We start from the raw sequence: 15440 nt of genomic DNA on the forward strand, positions 1-15440 counted from the left end.
ATCAACACACAGTACAGTCCGAACGGACGTGTATTACTAAGTATGTGGCCATGCCAAGTGACACCTTGTGTCGGTGATGTCCCTCTGTGCATGGGCATGGCTGTTGACATCCTGTATAGCCATGGTGGTCATCCAGGCAACAGATGTCCATTTTCAACGTCACGATGGATGCCTACCGAGTACACACTGGTCGACTATCTTGAAGGGTGTACTGTCTGTGGTGCATCCCGTGTCTATGTCATGTTGTTGTGGTGCTCCATAAATCTAACCACACCACTGCCGTGTGTTTGTCTATGTCTACCGTGGGACAGTAATGTGTCTGTATGCTTTCAGACTGATCACTCTCTATACAATCCCTGTCGGCATCCTTGTCAGTGCAGATGATGACACGTGCCTAGAAGTATGCCTCTGGGACTGCTGTGTTTAGTAATCTCAGTAGCGCATTCTGTAAATGTGTCATGCTGTAGTGTGATAGGGTAGTTAGGTGTCTGTTCGACTCCCAGCCCTGCCAAGTGTGTGTGTGTGTGTGTGTGTGTGTGTGTGTGTGTGTGTGTGTGTGTGTGTGTTTGCTCGCATGCTCCCGTCTGCCTTGGGACTCAGTCTTGCTTTTAGACGCTTCACAAAACAGAAATTTCCTACCGACGTCTTTGCCTTTGCGGATGATGACACGCACCTAGATGTCTACCTCTGGGAGTGCTGTGTTTAGTAATCTTGGTAGCGCGTTCTGTAAATGCGTCATGCTGTAGCGTGATAGGGTAGTTAGGTGTATGTTCAACTCCCAGCCCTGCCAAGTGTGTGTGTTTGCGTGCATGCTCCTGTCCGCCTGGGGACTCAGTCTTTCTTTTAGATGCCTCACACCACAGAAATTCCCTACCGATGTCTTTGCCTTTGCGGATGATGACATGCACCTAGTTATCTGCCTCTGGGACTGCTGTGTTTAATAATCTCGGTAGCATGTTCTGTAAATGCGTCATGCTGTAGTGTGATAGGGTAGTTAGGAGTATGTTCGACCCCCAGCCCTGCCAAGTGTGTGTGTGCGTGCATGCTCCCGTCCGCCTGGGGACTCAGATTTGCTTTTAGATGCCTCACACCACAGAAATTTCCTACCGACATCTTTGCCTTTGCAGATGATGACACGCACCTAGATGTCTGCCTCTGGGACTGCTGTGTTTAGTAATCTCGGTAGCGCATTCTATAAATGTGTCATGCTGTAGTGTGATAGGGCATTTAGGTGTATGTTAGACTCCCAGCCCTGCCAAGTGTGTGTTTGCGTGCATGCTCCCGTCCACCTGGGGACTCAGTCTTGCTTTTAGATGCCTCACAAAACAGATATTTCCTACCAACGTCTTTGCCTTTGTGGATGATGACACACACCTAGATGTCTGCCTCTGGGACTGCTGTGTTTAGTAATCTCAGTAGCACATTCTGTAAATGTGTCATGCTGTAGTGTGATAGGGTAGTTAGGTGTCTGTTCGACTCCCAGCCCTGCCAAGTGTATGTGTGTGTGTGTGTGTTTGCACGCATGCTCCCATCTGCCTTGGGACTCAGTCTTGCTTTTAGATGCCTCACAAAACAGAAATTTCCTACCAATGTTTTTGCCTTTGCGGTTGATGACACGCACCTAGATGTCTGCCTCTGGGAGTGCTGTCTTTAGTAATCTCGGTAGCGCGTTCTGTAAATGCGTCATGCTGTAATGTGATAGGGTAGTTAGGTGTATGTTCGACTCCCAGCCCTGCCAAGTGTGTGTGTGTGTTTGTGCGCATGCTCCTGTCCGCCTGGGGGCTCAACCTTGCTTTTAGATGCCTCACACCACAGAAATTCCCTACCGATGTCTTTGCCTTTGCGGATGATGACACACACCTAGTTATCTGCCTCTGGGACTGCTGTGTTTAATAATCTTGGTAGCGTGTTCTGTAAATGCGTCATGCTGTAGTGTGATAGGGTAGTTAGGTGTATGTTCAACTCCCAGCCCTGCCAAGTGTGTGTGTGTGTTTGCGCGCATGCTCCTGTCCGCCTGGGGACTCAGTCTTGCTTTTAGATGCCTCACACCACATAAATTTCCTAGCGACGTCTTTGCCTTTGCGGATGATGACACGCACCTAGATGTCTGCCTCTGGGACTGCTGTGTTTAGTAATCTCGGTAGCGCATTCTGTAAATGCATCATGCTGTAGTATGATAGGGTAGTTAGGTGTATGTTCAACTCCCAATCCTGCCAAGTGTGTGTGTGTGTGTGTGTGTGTGTGTGTGTGTGTGTGTGTGTTTCCAGCTGCATGATAACAGTACATTGCTTTTACAGTATTCACTCTCCATAACATCCGTGCGGCGTCTTTGCCTTTGATGTTGCTGTCTGCAGGCTAGACGTATGCCTGTGTGAATCCTGTGATCAACTAATCACGGTAGCGCATTCTGTAACTGCACAATGCTGTCGCGTGGTACAGTGGTTACATTTGTGTTCTGCTCCCAACCCTGCCACGTGTGTTGTGTGAGTGTGTGTGTGTGTGTATGTATCTATCTACCTAAATATATATATATATATATATATATATATATATATATATATATATATATATATATATATATATATATTGTATATAGATATGTATGCTGGGATTATCACTCTTGAATGTGCTGCATTATCTGTACGTGAGCACCTTGGATGTATGTATGTACATCTGCTATGGCTCTGTGATAGTGCACATACTGTGTGCTGTAGTGATCGTGGGTTATACTTGTGTAGTGACCGTTTATTGTGTTGCTGGGTATTACATGGGCATTAGAAACAATGTAAGTATAGCACCTTTGAATGGTCCTATGCACATCTCGGCAACAGTGAACAGTGGTTATTACATTGGAGTGTGAGTATGGCTCATATCCGTATGTAGTAACTGACAATTCTATGCACCTCAGGTTAACATTACAGACTCACGTTTATCCGCAGGTTGTGGTTCAGATCCCAGGACTGTATGTATATACATTGACAGGTGCAGGACTGGGTTGTGTTGGATGCATGGAGGGAAGTCCATGGCCAGTAATGGAGATCTCTACAGCCTGGCAGGTACGGTCTGTGACTGTCCCACAACCTCCTGTATATGACTGACACATGCTGTACCTATGTGTATGCAGACACACACATGTACCACAAACAGCTATGGCTATCACATACACAAACCCATTGCACCACCATTGGGCCATGCACTAACCATTGTCCCTCACACACATACATCTACGTGTACTTTGGATGGCTCAATGACAGCTCTGGTAATGTAACACCACACCCTGTTCATATGATGTCACCTGTGCCACCACCTGTGATGTGTAACATTGATGCAGGATCAGACTAGCCTGGTGCTGATGCACACGGAGGCTTTATTCCACTGTATTGATGTTAGCATGCTGTTAACACACAGTGTGTTACTTCCAGGTGTATATCAGCAGGCATGATGCATTGCAGCTATGACCATCACTGTAGCATAGTTTACAGCACTGTTAATTCTGATGATGTCTTCTCCATTCATGTGCCATTTCACTGATGTGTGTAGTATTGGCAGCATGTGTGTCTGAGTGTGCAGTACGTGTGTGATGTGTGTAGTACACATGTATACATGCTTACAAATGCATACACGACATTACACGGGCTTCACCATTCGTATACTAGCTTACTCGTTCTTCCACACTCCACACGCGCACAAAGGGCTAACATGCACGCACACATGCTTACTCGGGCTTACTGGTGCGCACGGGCACAGACACACTGTGGGCAGGTTTGCAGGTCACATTGGTGGTATCCATGGTGTACACCGTCAGTCTCCTGATGTTCCCTAGGATAGCTCATAACACGCCTCTTCCACTGAGTACTGACAGGAAACATGTGACACTGTTCCAGGTTACAGTGTTTTATACATGCACACTCATGTTGTCACCTATCTTCTACTCTAATAGTCTCCTTAACCTACACTACACTGTAGAGGCTTGGCCCATATGGCATGACATGTTGTGATTCACTATCCTCAGCCTCACTTGCATCACATTGCCTACAAATGCTTTGTTACATCTCTGACAGAGCGCTTCCACATGTAAGAACCAGTACGCAGTAGCCATGTTGTCTCCAGCTTGCCATTCATCTGCATGGTGTATTAACATCTAACTAAACCTACATTTTGTATGTATATTATACATATATGACTTGTTTTGAAGCGCAGTGCATTCACGTGGCGCTGCGCTACGCTTCCACACCAGAGATCGGGGGAGGAGAACTACTGTTTTATTGATATCCAATGGACAAAGCTGCCACTGACCTTGGACATTGGCATGATTCTTCGACTGTATTCATACTGTATATGCAGCTGTCATTGCTCCGTTTAGCAATGTGCAGAACGTTAGTCGCCTAACATCTGGGTACATTTCTACACATAACTCTGCTCTTGCACAGACAGCTTACTGTTTCATGTATCGCATAATTGCATCATTTGCATAGCTTTCACATACAAATGGGGTATGTTGCAAATCCCAACATTGTCAGTGCAATGTTCATGTTATGGGCGGTCTTGCACGCCCCTACGGGTGTTTGCTGAATAGCCTGGCAGTCATCTTTCCTTGCTGTACTCTCACTCAATCAATACACGCCGGATGCTTCGTGTATCATGGCCTAGGCTTTGCTGTGTGCTATGTCTATTTGTGGTGTATGCATGGCTGTGGGTATGTCCCACTGTCATCCTTAGTAAAGGTGACGCCCTATAGGTACTTCATGTAGACTGCTGTGTCATTTGACATGTCAGCACATACCTGCGGCCAATACTGAACTTCCTACTGCAGCGCTTTTTATACCTTTTGAGTTATCTTGCGGTCGATAATGCTGTTTCCTCAGACATGTATCTGTTTCTGATCATACGTCTCAACCTCCTAGAGCAAAACATCTGTACAAAGCCTAACATGATGGGGGGACAAATAGGGGAAGATTTTAAATATTGCTCTTACAAACGTAGATAGTTGACAGTATAATAGGTTTTGCATTAGTATTACTTTTCTGAGGGATTTGGGGTCTTAAACTCGAATGTTTGTCATTATTTAATGACATCAGTTCTCAGGTATTTGGCAGACAGGTACAGATTGTAAGAGGAACACACCAAACATATGAGGCATACATCTGCACATTCTGCGAGACTCTATACAGTTGCGAGGTATGTTTCTGATACAGGATATCATTTTTCTTACACCAATACACACACTATATGGTGCCATCACAGGCCAGATTCCATTCCTATTGCAGGACACACCCACCCAGAGGGTTATATTCCTCACACAGGCCAACAGGTGCTTATCCACACTAATTATTCTATCATGTACCTTATGTGTACGCCGGTATTTGCGCTTTCCGTCAGTGGCAGAGCTCACTTACGAGTATGGGGGACTGGACACTGTATCGGTGACACTGCATGACACCCTGAAGGCCACACGTCTTTTGAGTCTATTAACCTTCCACATTGACTTTCACAGGGCATACGTTGTCATTCACATTTGTGGAAAGTCATACTTTTGACTTGTACATGTCTTGTCATTTGCCCTGACATCTTTCTTCTCATCTGTCCACCTAGTATCACTAGTTCTGTACATTTATTTAGGACAGGTTACCTTCATACTACTCACCTGTACACATTATGGGTAAATGCCCTGAGGTCTGACCTATGATTCTGTTACATTTGTCATAATAATGTGCCTTTCTGGTAGATTGCTGGCAAGGCATGACGGACTGTGCTGTTAGGTAATAATGACTTGACATTTCTATTTCATGATTACTAACTCTCATAACATTTGTATTCCTGACTACGCCATTATTCTATCAACATTCTGACTTTGTCTGGGGTATATTTAATGTAGTCCCTATTTGTATTTCATATACTATGCCTTAGTCCAGCTGTCTTATTCTGACATTTTGGCAGGTATGGTTACCATCTTGGTCGTACGCATGTCCATCCATGATAATCGCCTACATGACACTGATATAGGTCCCTACGTCTTCCCCCAATGGTTTACACAATATCCAGTAGATGGGTTGCACGTTTTTGGAGAATATAGGCATGTGTTATACCCACATAGGTATATTGATCACTCCCATGGGCCGTACCTAATAGATCTGTGCCAACCAACACCTAGGCCCATTTCTGCATACCCATGATTCCCATACCTGACACCCCAACACAGTACCCATTAGACATGTTTAATGTGAGTGATAATAAAGTGTGAGGACACTTCTGAGCACTCCCCACTCTGCGGATATCAGGTTGTACGTCATACATTCTATCGACCCATGTGTTATTACCCTTGCACCTGCTACTGTTGCATGTACAGCTATATCGTAGCTGCAGTTGTGACGTCTTTTGCATCAATGACGGTTTGCTCTTCGTACAGGATAAATTTTTGGGGTCCTGCAAAGGACACCTATATTCATGTTTAATGTATAGAACTTGCAGGCTCTGTCACACTGGTACTTTCCGGGCAATGGTTTGGAAAGCAGCGGTGTATTCTCCTTTCATGCATGTCTGTCTGTCTATCCATAATAGCTATACCATGACCTATTTATGTACATGTGTTATATGTACAGGGACATATGTTTGTTGTGTATATATCTATTCATGTATCGTGTGTGTATATATATATATATATATATATATATATATATATATATATATATATATATATCCATATCATACCTTTCAACTGTACAGATTTTCGCTGCATGTACAGCTGTTTGCCTCTTATCTTTGGTCCGTTTTTCATAACCTTGTGTCTATCTGGCAATTTAGTGGCATATCATTAAAGACTGACGTTGGTAAATAATGACAAACATTTCAGGTTACGACTTCATACCCTTCAAAGAATCCATGCTAGTGACACACCTATTATTCTATCCACTTTCTATGTTTGTTAGGGCAATATCTGGGGATTGCCCCTATTTGTACCAGTTGTTTTCATGGCTTTGTCCGGTTTCGTACTTTACGGGGTTAACAGGTATGAGCCATGTACATAGAACGTGGGGAAAACAGCATTCATTTGCTATGCTGTGAGCGGATTACACACGCGCAGGCGCACTTGCATATCCTTATTGTGGGTTACATATGTTTCATAGATATTTGTGCTTACGTGAACTTTCATAATTCTGACCGTAACAGTTGCATATCTGTATTCCGGTTTATGGACTGCTGCGAAACACACGTTCACCTTTACATATTTAAATGTGTGTACAGCATGAACGCATTCATTACACTTTCAAGTTATATGTGCAGTGGTCGTAGGTCAACCGGGACTGCATTCACGTTGGCCGGATGCTGGAACCACTATTCTATTGGTGTTCTCCCTCATTGATATGCATACCCATAGTGCTTAGCTACATCAACATACACCTCACCGCTTCACCTACAACACAGGCATCCATTCTCCTGCTGGGAAAAATGCGGTACTACATATTACACATTCCCTATTGCCTACTGTTGTGGACCACAGCTGCATTGTTAATCACTCTGAGAATATGCAGAACACCAAGGCATATAGTCCAGGCACATACAGATCTTTGATTGGCAGGGTGTTCATGTAGTGATCTGGGTTTAGGCTTGTCCACCTGGTGAACGGAACTTCCCTGGCCGAGTTCAAATGCCAGATGAAGCATATGGACAGGGAGTTTCTCCCCATTTTGAAGTTTTACCTGTGTTTATAGACACAGGTGTTTGGGCACCTGTCAGCAGCTTATTTTGTTGGCAATACATATTATGGGTGGGGTTGTTACAGTCCATACTCCACGGTGAGGGGTGTTCCCATTCACATTTGACTATTACCTGTATACAGTCATACGGGGATTATTATTTTGGACATGAAGTGACTACAGGTATGCAGTTGTACATTACACAAATGTGAAGGGTTGTTACTGTAAATATGTATGGACCATACCTCTCAACCTCTTAGAGCACCAAAACTGTGCAAAACCTACACAATGGGGGGACAATTAGGCACACATTTTAATGATTGCTCTTACAAGCTTAGAACGTTAATAGAATACTAGGTTTTGCATTAGCATGACTTTTCTGAAGAATGTGGAGTCTTAAACTCAGGATATTTCTCATTATTTAGTGACGTCAATCCTCAGCTATTTACCACACTGGTGCAGATTGTTGGAGGCACACAACAACAATATGTGGCAAACCTCTGGTCATTCTTAGGGTTGCCATCTTTTCAAATGCCCAAAGTGAGACATGTTCTGTAGAAAATTCAGATTTTCCAGGGCAAAACATACCAACAGCCATGCATGGTACAGAACTTAACCTTTTTTGCACAAATAATAGCTTATTCTAGTAACATTTGAATTGCTTATGCTACTTCACATAACATATAGAAGTTTCATATATAAAATAACTGTTTTATGCAACTATTAAAGAAACTTAGGAAATAACTTTGTCCTAAATTCTCAGGACATTTTCTATGTCTTGATATTTTTCACAGGACACAACTGCCTACAGAGGGACTGTTACTCGCAAAGTGGGACAGGTGGTAACCCTAGTCATTCTGTGAATATCAGGACAGTTGAGTGGTGTGGCACGGACCTCTGTAATATGCTGTTGTGCTCTGGCACAGCAGTAGCTCAGCATTAAAGACTGCAGTCAGAACGTGCTGACAGACAGTTGGGTTTCAGACTTCATACTCCGGACATTAATGCCAATGTGCAAACTGTTATTCTATCATATTCTGTGTTTCTAAGAGCTATCTTTACAGAACGTATCTGTTTTTGGACCTTTGTCTGACTTGTATTCACGGCTCTGTCCAGATGTCTTGCTCACACAGGTTGACAGGTATGGTTGGTCATGCCTGCACACAGTCAGTGTCCTTCACACTTGATCAGGGTTGACCTGTTTACGTCAGTGTCTTCCTCACCCTCGTGCCATTTGCCACTATGCAAATGTGTGCATTATATTCTCCCTCCTATTCGTGTCTGGACACGTGCATCACGGGAAGGTGTTTTATCCTGCGTAGTAGGTTATGCATGCCCACTTAGGGCTGGACAGTGTCATGGACCTCCACTGCACGTTCTGACTTGTGTCCAGATATCTACAGGATTAGACATCATGTCGTCATACCCATTCTACTATTTACACAGGTTTGTTATCCCATGAGGGATAACCCAAAAATTGGACAAGACCAAAACAAGTCAGATAATGAAGATTTTTGTGGCTTTATGAAAATGTGCAGGGGGTTTTACATGCAGGGGATACATGGTTTGCAATCCTGACACTGCCTAGGGTGACAATACCTACTACACATGCATAGGGGTCACTGTGTGTAGCTGTGTCTGCAGCATACCAGTGTACCAAGTACGGCTGGCTTTGGTGGATGTTCTGGTATGGAGGCAGGTTGGGTGTTGTGGAGGGTATGCTGGGTAGGCCATTATGCATCCAGGTGTGTTGCGTTTGTTATGGCCAGTTCCATCAGGACCCATCTGTGGGTATGTGACAGTGACGTATCTATACATTTGTCTCGCACATTTCCATATTCATATGTTTGTGGGATTGTGTTCTACACTATAGCCTGTCTGCTTGTCTTGCAGCTGTTTCTACATGCGGTTGTGTTCCTTTCCACTTCACTTGCTGCCCCCTTGTGCACCTCCGGTTCACCTTTTCTGCATACGACACAGTATCGCCTTTGAAGATTTTACCATTAACCACCCACCCCTCACACGCGAATTCATCATACCCCATAGAGCACTACTTTGGTTGTTGGCCCATGACACAGCCAGAATTACACATTGACTACCCTACATGTGTCGGGTACCTTTATGGTTGTGTGGACTACCCAGCCATGTTTGCTTTCCACATGCTATACCTCACGCACATAGGTACACGCCCATACTTCACTTTCATTACTTGGTTGGTATATCCGGGTACTACCCGTTCGACTGTGTCACATAAACATTTGGATTATACAGCTGACTTCCGGATTTTGCCAGCATGTTGTACTCATTGGTAGGATGGCACCTTTTCCTGTGTCCAAACTATTCCTTACACATGTCCGACTGTTGTGGACAATGCCTCTCCACAGTCGACGGTTGTGTTTCCATCTTTTCAATTGGCCACAGTGTGACATTTGCAGTGAACACAGCATATTTTACAGGCCGACATTTACCCATGGTCAGTTCAGCAGATGGAACTTACATTTCTTGCCTATATCTAAGCTTATTCTTGTAGCATTTCGGTGTCTTATTCTGTTTCTCATGACATTTATGTAATATACGTTCAGTGAAATATGTTTAATGCAACTATTACATGACATCTATGGAATAATTATGTCCTATATTCTCTGGACATTTGCCATTTTTACATGTTTATGTCAGGACACATCTGCCCACAGAGGGACTGTCGCTCACAAAGTGGGACAGGTGGTAATCTTAGTCGACGGTATGGATCATACTGTTCCTTTTGGCCTACATGTGTCCGTATTGTTATAGCTGTTTATATGCTCCTTCTGTTTCGTTTACATGCGTATGCTCTTTCCTATCACATTTGGTATGTGAAATATGGACATATCTTTTGTATGTGGCTATTACATGCCTTGTGGGATATGATTCAGACATACGGTCACTACATATATCTACATTTATCCTCGTGTATTTTGTTATGGACACATCTGCACAGCTATGTTCCCTCCCTCACATTATGGGTCAGCTGGTGACCCTCTCCATTGGGCTGGACGTACCTACTGGCGGGGCTCATCGACAGCCGACATTGACATGCCTCCATGCGCAACTTCGTTACACCCCATGCACTCGCACACGTTTCCTATGCACATGGCTGTGGCGGCTGCGCACCTTCATTAATATGCATATGGCACGACTACTCCATATATAAACGCCGCACGGACAGCGCAAGCCTTACGCCGGGCCTTGCGCCGAGCTTCATGAATCCCGGGGACTGTTATTTGTGCTAACATGTCTGTCAGAGTTTCTGTGCATAATTTCAGATTAACTTGTGTATTATATGCCAGCATGACTAGCTATGACATTGTAAATATGTTCCTACATATTGAACACAATATTTTAAAGACTTGAACCATGTCCTTTTACATTTCTAACTGCACATGTTTGTGAAGAAAGATTTTAAAGGCAAACTATCTTAGATTCAGCTGATCTGCAGATGATGTCATTGGAATGTTGGCAGTTGTTATGTGTTGCTGTCAGAAGCTGAAAGACAGGAAGGAACTTTAGTAAACTGCTGTTGGTTGATTTTCAAAATATAAAATGAAAATTAGCAATGGAACAGTTATGACAGTTAAGCTAATCTATAAAAGACCCTGCTGAAGACAGTTGAATTTAGTTACAGTTGTCAGTCATTGAAGTCAGTTGTCAGTCAGTTGTGAGTTGTTCACAGATGTACTGTGCAGTGGATACCCAAAAGGACTCACCAAGAACTGTAAGCCTGCTTTTGCTGTATTGCAGTTAAGTTTAGATCAGGGACAGTGTTCTTTAGTCAGCTAGGATAATTATAAATAATTAGTTAGATCAGTTAGAATTTTTCTGAATGTTGCATTTCTATCCTACAGTATTGATTTTATTTTCCTGGTGATCGAGTTCTGTTTGTTTATTGGAAATTACTGTTTATATTTTTAATCATTTTGCTCATTATTAAATATTTTATTAACTTACATTGTGGCTGGTCAATCAGTGTTTTTGTTTAGTGATTTGAGAGTGCTTATACTTGGCTTGATAACTTCTTGGGCCACTCTGAAAGCCTAGCTGCTTAGGTCATTTGCAACTATTTGTTTTAATATCTTATTTTCATAATTGGACACACCTTTAAAAGGGCATGATGACACTCTGATTGGTGGCAGCATTACCATATTATTTTGGAGAAGTAACACAGCTGGAAATCTGTGTCAGGCTTTCTGAAAAGTGCTTGGATATGTGAGATTTAATTTATTTACATGTGATTGTATCAGAGGTCTTAAAATAGGACACATTGCTCTGAATAGTCAGAGTCAGAGCAACGTACCACTACACCAAATCAGCTGTGTAATAAGGAGTTCTATTTGGGCTGAACAGAAGTATACAGTCCAGTCCAAGGTTATAGAGCATGTTCCTGTTGTGATCCTGAGGGAAATTGTAAAATATTACTCCTGTTTAAGTGACAGTCTCACATTGGAGTCAGTAGTGAGGATTGAAGGTCCTTAGTTACTGACCCAAGTTAATGGGAGATGTCACAGTATTTGGTGGCAGTTCAGTGGGATATTATCTGGATGTCACATTAATTGGTACCAGCAGTGTGGGATTTTTAATTGGACTTCAGTAGCCTGTGGGTAGTTGTCATTAAGGTGAGCAGTCTCGACAGCCACAAAGTAAACATGCAGAATCTCAGTTCACCACAGTTTTATTTATTTTTAGTTAGCCAGGGATAGCAGGCAAGGATGTCAGCAGAAGACTATAGTAAGCTGACAAAGAACCAGTTGGCCAAAGAGTATGAAGCCAGAGGTCTGGTGTATCCCAACCTGACTAAGGAAGCAATGATTTCAGCATTAGTTGCAGCTTCAGCTCAGACCAGCCATTTGGAGGAAATTCAGTTTGGTATTTGGGATGTGCAGCTTGTAGTGACAGGACAGTCCACATTTTCTTTAGAGGACCTGAGAATCCATCTAAAGTTAAGGAGATTGGAACTGGAGGCTAGGGAGAAGCACCAATATGAACTGGAAGTCAAATGATTGAAGGTTGAGGAGAGAATGAAATATCTTCAACTGGAATCAGCACAGAGATTGAGATGTTTAGAAGTCAAGGAAAATGAGACAGCAATGGCATGAAGTGGAGCTTTTACCCTTCAAGAGGGCCATGGAGGTAATGGGAAAGGGAATAAGCTGACTGCAGAAACTGTAAAGGTCAGTAAACTTTTTCCTGAATGCAGGGATGGGGATGACTTTGATAGTTTTATCCATATATTTGAGAGGGTATGTAGACAATATGATATTGACTGTGAGCTCTGGGTTGCTCCTGACTCCCTTACTCCATGGTAAAGCTCTTCAGGCCATGTCAAAACTTTCTGATGTAGATTGTTTAAATTATGTTAAAGTTAAGAACTATCTTCTAGATTGTTTTAAACTAACACCTGCAGCTTATAGAAAAAGTTTCATGAACATAGACGCAAGATGGATGAAAGTGTACATGATCATATTGCTGACTTCTGTACTTACTTTCACAGATGGCTGAGTGGGTGTCAGGTCACCACTTCTGAGGGACTAGCAGACCTTTTGGTGAGGGAGCAAGCCCTCAGTACTTTACCAGATTACATGAGAATCTGGTTAGCAGACCGAATGTGTAACTCTGCAGAGAAGTTGTGGAGAAAAGGGGATCTCTACTTAGCAAGCAGAGTACCAATGCATAAGAAAGGGATACCCTATGCTGTACATTGACATAAGGGAACCTATGGGGCAGTCTAAACCACTCTAACAGAATATATCATTAAAAAGGGAAACTACTAGTCCAAGTACAAGGTTGGGGATTAGATGTTTCAAATGTAACCAGAGGGGTCACATAGCAGTCAAATGTCCATTTAGACAAGGTGAGAAACAGAAGGTGAGGGGAGCCAGCAGGTGGTGATGACAAACTGCCAATGGTAACTTGTTTGGAAACAACAGGGGTGCCAATCTATCACCAAAATGCATATCCTATCTTAGTAGATGGTAAACAGGATACTGCTAAGAGGGACACTGCTTCTGATATAACCATTGTGAGGCCTGCAGTGGTTAGAGAATAGTAGTACTTGTTTGAACAGTCCACTCCAGTCAGAGGTTTGGGAGCTACCCCATTCCAAATACTAGGCTAGGGTTCATCTTGACAGGGAAGGTGGAAGAGAAAGTAAGCAGGTAGGTTTGTTTGAGGATATTCCTGCAGATGTCCTGATCGGGAATAACTTTGATGATGCAGTACCTTGTGTACATGCAGTGACTTGCAGTCAAGCTTGGAGACAGGCATGTAGGTCCAGTAGTCTGGGGGAAACCCAGACAGATCTCATCCCTGAAGCTGGGACTAGTGTGCTTGCTGTTTCAGAGAAGGAGCTATCATGTAGTAGTAAGTCTGAAAGTGAGTCACAGCTAGGGTTACCATATTTGGGTATACGAAAAAGAGAATGATAGATTCCTTGTTGGGACAAAAGGTCTTAAGGTCTTTCACAATAGAAGAAGACCAAAAAAAAAATAGGTCTTTAGTCTTTAATGCAGAACATCGCAGTTCCACATTAAAGACAAGTAGCTCTGTGGCGATTTTTGATTGGCCAGAAAACTTGCACAGCAGACTCTCTTCTGTTAAATAACAATAAAAAATGTATATGTGTCCAACCAGCCTCACACAATGAAACAAAAAGTAGAGGAATAAGAACACAACAATGCCATTATTAATAGGGCCACACTCCAATCACCATCATAGTGAAACAAAAAAGTGAAACAGTTGGAAAGAAAAGAGACTATTATTGACAAATTTGTTTAACTAACTGGTGTCATTTATGTATCCATTAGCAGCTTGTACTGAATAAAATGACCCCCGGATTCACAAATCCTCCGTGTAAGACTTAATAAGTCTTACTTGGAGGCTGCAGTTGAACAGTATGACGTCAGCATGCCATGAATATGCATGAGGGCACGCTGACCCAACCGTAATTTGTACACGGACCATGTAAGAAAGCAGGGGGCGTGTCCAACTGCCGAGCAGTCTAAATGCCCATGCCCCTGCAAGTGATTGAAAAGTAAAAGCAAATACACAAGAGCGAGTCTGCTCAAATATCCTTGCACCCAACACCACACTCCCTGACATTGTAAACCCCCATCACAGTTATAAAAAGTAAAAAGTTAATTTTATTTTTTTAAATACCCAAAATAGCCGCCCATATTTGCATGTGTGTGCGCGGGTATGCCCATTGCTTAGCTAGAGTTAGCAATTCTGACATGGAAGAGCATAAGAAAGAATGTTTACGCAAATCACACCAAATAGCAATAGCGTAATGGTAGGGTGTTCGCACAAAAAAGAGGCATTCGTGGTTTGAGTCCCACCACTCCCCTTTGTATTTATTTTTAAATCAGTATATGAAATAATACCAGACAAAAATATGTGTAAATAGTAGTAAAAGGCAGTGAAATGGCCAATGTATCAGTGAACAAAATAAATATTTTAAATGATCCTGATATATAATTGCCTGCAGCTAAGCAGCGCTTCACCCAGCACAATAGAGTTGCCCATAGTTTAATAACGGTTAACCCAGCACAATAGAGGTGCCCATAGCGAAATAGCGCTTTAACCAGTGCAATCTGTTTGTGCAGACGTGTGCGCTGCACCAACCAGGGTACCGTAGGGCACCGAGGAGCAACGTAGAGCAAAGTTGCTTAAATGCAGCCACACCCCCTAGCCTGTCTGGACAGTATGAAAATAAAA

The sequence above is a fragment of the Protopterus annectens genome, chromosome 1.part0, assembly GCF_019279795.1.
Source record: "Protopterus annectens isolate FY-2018-M chromosome 1.part0, PAN1.0, whole genome shotgun sequence".
Taxonomy (NCBI): domain Eukaryota; kingdom Metazoa; phylum Chordata; order Ceratodontiformes; family Protopteridae; genus Protopterus; species Protopterus annectens.